The sequence below is a fragment of the Triticum aestivum genome, chromosome 2D, assembly GCF_018294505.1.
Source record: "Triticum aestivum cultivar Chinese Spring chromosome 2D, IWGSC CS RefSeq v2.1, whole genome shotgun sequence".
NCBI classification, from domain to species: Eukaryota; Viridiplantae; Streptophyta; class Magnoliopsida; order Poales; family Poaceae; genus Triticum; species Triticum aestivum.
In genome coordinates, this window is record NC_057799.1 from 230,919,159 (window position 1) to 230,927,848 (window position 8,690).

Genomic DNA, 8,690 nt, shown 5'->3' on the forward strand with positions numbered 1-8,690 from the left:
CGGTTGGTCGTTGCCGGCGCCTCCAGTGGCGTCGGGATCTCGGGCGCGAGCGGTGCGGAGCGCAGAGGGGTGACGAGTTGCGGACTCCGGTCGCGTGTGACCTCCTCGGCTTGCGCCTTGGTCGTGGCGTCCGCCTAGGGCTTAGCCGCGGCATCGGCCTGGGCCTTGGCAGCGCCGTCCGCCTCCTCCTGCGCCACCTTGGCCGCCTCGACCCTCTGCCGCTCCGCCTCCTCCTGCTCCTCGCGCGCCTCCTGCGTGTTCCGCTCCGTCGCCGCCTAGAGCTCGGCGCATGGGTCCACACGGCAGGTGTTGGTGGACCCCTCTACCGCCCCGATCACGGAGGCAGAGGCAGGCCGCTCAAGATAGAGCAGGGCCCTGTTCGACCAAGATAAGAGGAAACTCAGGAAAAAGCTTGCAAGAAAGGCAAAGGAAAAAAGCAAGAGAAAACAAACACATACGCAGACACCGTCGGCGGCTGCTTCGGGGCCGCCTGGAACTGGACCGCCTATGCGGTGGCCTCCTGCCGCCTGGTCGCGGCGGCCGTGTTCCTGGGAATCTTCGGCCGGCTGCCGAACTGCGATGGGTCTGCTCGGCGCTTCCGCGCGCCGCCTGGTGCAGTCGGCGTAGCTGAGGAGCCCGCGCCCATCTTGTCGACACCGAGCGGGCAGCGCGGCTCGGCCTCCTCCTCGTCGTCGTCCGGCCAGTCCTCGACGCCGCCTCCTCCGGAGCCGCCTCCTCCGCCACCACCGCCTGTGGCATCGTCCTCCTCCACGGAGGCTGCCCCCAAGTCGGGGTCGTCCGCGTTGCTCACCGACCGGTCTGGTAGGTACTCCTGACCTTGCTCCAAGGCATCGGCTGCCGGATGGGGTGTGAGGATCTGCATTGTTGCCGACTGATCAGGCGGCAAAAGCAGAACTCGGCAAGTAAAGAGAAAAAAGAGTTAAGGACTCACCGCGGGCGGCGGGTCTGAGCGGGAGTATGGTCGCTTGCCGAACTGCCACTCCTCCTCCGAAAGCTTGCAGTTCGAGATGTAGTTCACCAGTCGGGCCACCTCCGTGCCCGGCACATCCGGCACGGGTCTTGATGCCCGCTCATCCGGCTGATCATGTGAGTACGGCCCTGAAGAGGGAGCACTCGGCGCACCACAAAGGCGCTCAGCAGGTCCGAGGCCTTGAGGCCCTCCGACTCCGTCATCACCTTGAGCCGGGCGATGGCGGCAGTGGAGGTGGCCGACGGCGTCCTCGGCTTGAAAGTATAGTTGGTGCGGGGCTCAGCCAGCGGGCCGGCTGTGTAAGCCGGCACGTTGACGAAGTCGGAGGTCGGTTGGACGTTCTTGACGTAGATGTAAGATTTTTGCCACAGCTTGACCGACTCTGACAAGTTGATGGTCGGGAAGCAGTTCCCGGCGCCCGGACGCCCCACCGCGATGAAGGAACCGGACTGAGCCGCCTGCTTCTTGACAGCGGTGCTGAGCTTGGTGTAGAAGAACTCCCCCGAAAGCTCGAGGGTGGGGAGAATGCCGAGGTAACCCTCGAAGAGCATGACGAAGGCGGACAGCAGCACCACCGTGTTTGGTGTAAGGGGGTGCGGCTGGAGCCGATAGAACTAAAGAAAGGAGCGGAAGAAACTGCTTGCTGGCAGGACGAAGCCGCGAAGGAAATGTGACCGGAAGACGACGCGTTCACCGTCCTCTAGCGCCGGCAAGATCTCTGTTTCGGGCGGAGGACGTACCCGTACGTAGTTCTTGCCCGGCAGCCACGGCGTCCGGCGGAGAAAGGTGAGGTGATCCTCGTCGATGTTGGAGCTGTCCCAGGCGCCGGATCGTTCGCGCGCCATGGAAGCTTGGGCCCGATGGTGGCGCAGCGCAGCGACGAGCACACGAGCTTGCGGCGGAGCAGTGACGGTGCGAGGAAGACGTGCTCGGTGATGATGGACTGTGGCAGCACTTCGGCGAGAGGCGGGAGTGCAGCAGCAGCAGTAAGGAGAAGAAGGAAGGAAAAGGGAGAGGAGGGTGCGCGTGCGTCTACCGCCCCCATCCACCCCCTACTTATAGCCCAGGGCGGTGGAGACGAGGGGGCGAGAACGTGGGCAGTCGTGGGATTAACTGCGCCCACGACCCCATGACCCCGCATTAATTGCGCAGTAACGATGTGTAGTTACTGCACCACGGAATCCCAACCGTTCGCCTCGGCAGCACCGGATCCGCGCGCGTGCCGAGGCCCGGTAATGGCGGGCCCCAGCCTGCGGCGATGTCCTGCCACGCGCGTGGGCTGGCAAGCCAGCCCGGCTGGCTGGCGCCGCGTGGCCCGCAGGCAGCGGGCGGTGAGCCTGGCGCCTTGCTGGTGCGCCACCTGGCTCCCGCCATGACGTTTTGAAATCACTGGGCGGCCCGCCTGGTCGCGGCCGACTCCTACCAGTCGGCGCTTCGGAAGACGGATGAAGCAACATCGTCAGACCACTTGGAGTAGGAAGCTGCTAAAGCTCCTTGCCTCTTCAGCCGCAGCGCCCCACCAGCTTCGGGGACTACTGTCAGAGTAAATGACCACGGGTAGCATCATCTACTCCCCATGGCGATTCAAGACATCGGGGCCGGCTGCGCCCCTCAAGCCTCGAAGACGAAGAGCCACCTTCTCAGGGCCGGCTGGTCCAAGCGGCCGGCTTCTAGAGGGCGGCAGTTCCTAGAAGACAGCCATGAGGTGGGCCGACTCCTAGCAGGCGACCCCCCTCTGCTCGCTTGAACTTTGCACCACATTATAACGACAAGATGGGGCGTGGCTACAGTGCAGCCTCCCACCCCCGAATCCAGGGCAGAGCGTGGCCACAGTGCAGCGTACTGGGCGGACATCCCTTGCCCGGCGCGGCACAGTTGGCACGCAGCCCATGACATCACCCATGGCAAAAGAGGCCATGCTCCCACTACGGACTGTCGAGGCGGCCCGCAGGCGGCGGCCCCTACCTGTCATGACCCCGATCCTAAGTCACACCGATCTAGCATGTAACACATGATATCACTTTGCGGCCTCACGCATACTATTCCCACGGGTGCCACCTTACCTGGCACGGGACCGTTTGCGCCTTTTGGCTCACGTATATGATAGTGTCGCTAGCATCCATATGACAGAGAACCCGGGCCGACATGACTAGTCGTGAACCCAAAGTGGCACTAACTTACAGGGACAGGCATACATGACCCAGCAACGAACGTGTCGGTCATCAGCGAGTGAATTCGGGCTGTAGCAACTGGGCTAGCAGGACTCCGGGAATCCGGCTTGTAGCAGGCTAACAGGACTCCGAAAGATATTGCGTGACATTTCCCCGAAGGGACAGACACAGGATCGAAGAAGGACACATGCCGGCCAATCTAAGTGTTCCGGAGCAGTAGCAACTGGGCTAACAGGACTCCGGTAAACCGGGATGTAGCAGCCTACCATGGTCAGTGGAAGCACTAGACAACAATTCCCCATAAGAGAGGCTACCAAGGATAGACAACTAGGTTGTCGGATCCCACACAATATGCTCGATATGTGTAAATACAACATGGCATCACAACAAAACTCTACAACTCAAGTACTTATTCATGAGACTCCGAAGAGTCGGATATTACAAACATGGGTCTCATGACCCAACATACAGAGCAAACAAGCATCAAGCGGAAGCATAAACCTGTCTGAGTACGGACAACTACAAATGAAAAAGGCTGAGAAGCCTGACTATCTACAAGACCCTCCCAAGGGCACAAGATCGTAGCTGAGGTAACAAGCTAACATCGAAGTCCACACAGAACTACTAGCGAGACTAAAGTCTCTCTGCAAAAACATAAATTAGGTAAACGTGAGTACAAATGTACCCAGCAAGACTTACATCAGAACTATCTACATATGCATCAGCATCAACAAAGGGGGAGGTGGAGTTTAACTGCAGCAAGCCAGCTTTGACTCAGTGGCTGTCATATACTACGACTGCGAGTAACCCTTTGAGGTGGCGCACACGAGTCCACATATTCACCATATCAATACACCACTACGGATCCGCCCGTCTCCCTCCGAGAACGCCATCCATAGCACTCACGCTTATCTTGCGCATTTTAGAGTATCCACTTTCACTTGTCTATGAACTATATAGGCAACCCTGAAGTCCTTTACCGCGGACACGGCTATTCGAATAGATCATTTATAACCCTGCAGGGGTGTACTTCTTCACACACACTCTCGCCACTTACCACCATGTACACGTCTTGTATCTCGGCAACCTTCAAGCGGAAGCCTGGCGAGGGAGTCGGCCACGACCTGACTAACCGCACAAGTCTCTAGTCTAGGTTTATCGCCTATTCGGGTTCCATCCGCGAGGAGATCCGGCCGGTGTTTCGCTCACAACCCCAAACGATGTGTGCTGGGTTCCCGAGACACCAAATGGGCGCTCGGTACACCGGGCCACGGTGTATCTACCGCATCATAGCACACCCCTAGGGTCAGCGCTACGCACGGCCTCCAACACATATCCTACAAACACCAGAAACTAGTTGCAACTCCTGGACAGAGATCAAGGCCATTAATAAGTCGAGAGGGTCCATTGGTTTTGGGCCCAACGCGTGGTAGTTGCTGTTCATGGATCACAAACACAGAACTCAGTTCCTGAGGACGGTTTCAATGAGACAACGCACCATGTACTCCTACATGGCCTCTCACCACTACCTTTACCAAATCGTGTTCACACACTTAGCTCTCAATAGTAGAACATGTTCACACACCTCCAATTCATCCCCGATGAATTAGACCTGACTCAACTCTAAGCAGTAGCAGGCATGACAACAAGCATGAATGAGTAGGTACATCAGGGCTCAAACAACTCCTACTCATGCTAGTGGGTTTCATATATTTACTGTGGCAATGACAGGTCATGCAGAGGAAAGGGGTTCAACTACCGCAGCATGTAACTGTTGAATCGTTGTTGTCCTAATGGAGTAAAAGAGAGCAGGAGCAAGAGAGTGGGATTGTATCGGAATGAACAAGGGGGTTTTGCTTGCCTTACACTTTTGAAGATATTATAGCTCTTCATCGGTGTCATCGAACTCATCGTTGGAAGCATGTCTATCAAGAGGGGACAAATACCGGCAACTGAGGAGGAAAACACAATCAATGCAATGCACAATATGATGCATGATCATGACATGTCAATATGATGTGTTGTGAGCTAATGCAACTAAAACCAGAAGGGTTTGGGTCATTTTGAACCAAAGGTTCAACACCAAATTCAAATTATGAATTTAAATAGTGCCTTATCATGTTTGCACTAAACAGCAAGGTTAAGTTGCTTTCACATGCATGAAACCAGCGCAGATGGATAGATTGGATTTTTTTGATCAATTTTCATATATAAATCTTTGTATTTGGAGTTACAGATTAATTTCTATTATTTTTTGAAGTTTATAGCATTTTCTGTAATTTCCTGAATAAGAATAAATCCAGAAAAAGAGTTACTGCGTGAGCATTGCGTCAGCAGGTCAATAGGGGTGGTCCAGGTCAAACCTGACCTGTGGGACCCATTGGTCAGTGACACAGGCCTCGTTTGGGTGGATGACAGGTGGGACCGGTCAACGCTGACTTGGTCAAAGTCAAAGCTGACAAATGGGGTCCGCAAGATTAGTACTAATCTAAACAGGAAATTAAACTAACCTAAACAAGCATAGGGGCCCACATGGCAGTGGCTCTGGGGGCGTTTAGCGGGGTCATTAGTGCTAACTAAATCGGTTCCACGTCAGCAGTTGACGCCGGCGACCACGGCCACGACGGGGGCGCGCCGGAGTTGCTCGGGACGGCGCTACAGAGCACCGTTTCACGCGTGGTTTGCGGCTATGGGTTGCTGGGCTTCGCGCGCATCCAGGGAAGTAAGAGGAAGGAGCTGCGGTGGCCTGTGGAAGCGACGGCAGCAAGCTGTGCGGCATCCGGAGTTCGGGGGCATGCGGTCACGGGGCTGCGATGCACTAGGGGGCGAGCTAGTCGCTGCGTTGGCCTCTTGGAGGCACCAGGAGCACGTTTGGGTGCACGGGGGCGAGCGGTTCGCGCTCAGCCCACGGCAGCGATGAGGCATGGTGGCGGCGAGCTTCGGCCATGGTGGCCAGTGGGGCTAGAGGGGGAAATCGACCGAGAGGAGAGAAGGATTTGGAGCAGGTGCTAAGTGGGAGTCGAAGGAGCTGGTCTTCGGGCTCGGGGGCAACTTGACGGCGACGGATCAACGACGAAGAACGGCGGCACCCGAGGTTGAAGATGGTGGTGATGGCGACGTTGCAGGCCTCTCGCTGCCACGTGCTTTGGCATGAAGCTCCACGGCGTCGTGATGGAGCTGTAGGACCGGACGACGAGGCGAGGGGAGCACGGTGGACGCGAGGACGGCGAGCGGCGGCGACGGATGCGCTCGGACGTGCTACAGGGGGAGAGCAGGGGAGGGGGGAGTGAGGTGCGAGAGTGGGAGAAGGACCAGGGGGCTCGGGGGGAGTGCGTGGCGCCCTCAATTGCTTCCAGCGACGAGCAGGTAAGGAGGAGGTGGCCGGCATGCCGCGGGCACACGCCCTTGTGCCTACTGGCACGAGGTTGAAGACTGTGGGGGCTGCGATGGGCTAGGCCAGCTGAAGTTGGGTCAGGTGGGCTGCCAGGTGAGGGCCAGGTACTTTCTCTCTCTCCTGTATTTCTGTTTAAGTTTTCTATTTTTTCTGTAGGTTTGTGGCTTTTCTAAAAATACCTAGGTACTTTCAAAAATCACCAAACTGCGCATGCCCACTGTATAGAATATAACCAACATGGAACATTTCAGTTTAGGATTATTTGGACATTTAGAATATTTTATAGCATTTAAATGTCCAAATTCAAATACTTATGATTTAATTCAAAAATCCAGGAATGACCTAGAAATATGTTCATCATTTTTGGCAGAGGTTTTCACCTTTATGAGAAATCATGAACATTTTCAAAGGGAATTTTGGGTTCATTGAAAACGATTTTGTTTTGACCCTAGTTGAATTCATTTGCTGCTAGGGTTTATTTGTCCCCATTTCAAGTTTTACATAAAATTTAAACATGATGCAACAGACAAGTGCTAGCCTAGTGCAAGGTAAGGCTAGGGATGTGACAACTCACCCCCACTAAACACGAATCTCGTCCCGAGATTCAAGACATGAGGTAAGTAGAAAGAGGAGACACAAAGCTAACACGATCTCATGATCCACCTTCCCTTCTCAAATATGTTGATTCATTGCTTCATAGTGATCTCGACGTCTTTGCTTTCGAGATCTTCATCCAACACGATGACGACAGAAGGAAACTCTACCGGAAATGATCTCCTCGAAGATCGAGCACTCAAGATCAACTCATGGAGTGAGACGTTAGAACATCTCTTGAGCTAAGACATGAAACACAGATTAGGAATGATGGAAAGAGGTAGACGACAAGGTTCTACAGGGTAGGCAAAAATTCCACGCTGAAGAGGATGCTGCATGATTTCAAGATAGCGATGAAGTAATTGCCATGATTCCATAAAGGGGCACCTTAGGGGAGGTGACTCATAGAATTAATCCCTTAAGTGGCAAAAAGGATTACTGTTTTTTTTATGAGGAAGAGCGACAGTGGGAGAGGCTCCCACTGACTTTGTATTACTCACAAAGGAACAATTACATATGTATTACAAAAGGGTTTTGAGGCCCCCCGGCCATGCTAGCTATCCACGGTCTTAGTGGCCCAGGTTTACAATGTAATTAGACAGGAAAGGATGAAGATCCTCCCGGAAGTTATGTGTTAGCAGCTCCAAGAGATGCTTAAATCTAGCTAGCCATGCTCCATGAGAGTGCTGAATCCCTCTAAAGTGTTGATTGTTTCTCTCCATCCAAAGACTCCAAGCAGCCAGGAGGAAGATATCCATGAAGAGGGGTTGTCTCCAACTACCCCTACCTCCATGCAGAAGAGCCAGTCTGTTATCAGCTGTCGGCCATGTCATTCCAACTACATCCCAGCAGCGTTGGCTAAAGGGGCAGTTGAAGAACAGATGTTCCACCGTTTCCTCTGGAGGGTTTTGACAGAACATGCATGCATAGTTGCCCCCCATGACAACAAAGTGTCTGCGTTTGAGCATATTCCTGGTATTCAGGCGATCAACTAGGATTAGCCATCCAAACATCTTGAATTTGATCGGGCTTTTAGCTTTCCAGAGCCATCCAAACGCCTCGTCTGCCACCACCTGTTTGTAGTAGTGATTATAGAACTTCTTGGATGAAAAACGCCCGAGCAAGCATTCCCAGACATCGCTGTTATCGACGGCCAGTCGATTTTGCGGCAACCCCTCCTGGATATCTTTGATTTCTTCTCTCGCCTGGGTCGAGAGAGGTAGACTAAAAATCGTGGATGGGTCAGTTGCAGCAAGAACCTTAGCAATGGAATCATCCTCATTCAAAAAAAATGAAAAGGCTCGTGGGTATATGTCCATTAGCGGGGAGCCTTGAGTACTATCAAACCAAGCATCTTTCCAGAACAGAGCACTAGAGCCATTCCCCGGGGTGACTTTAGTGATCCCTCGGAATATCCCACTCAGTTGCATCACATCTCTCCACCAGAAAGAACCAACCGCCTCAGATGCATGCGGTATCATGTTTCTGTAGTAGGCATCCCAAACAAGCTCCACCCAGGGAACATCTTCATGATTATAGA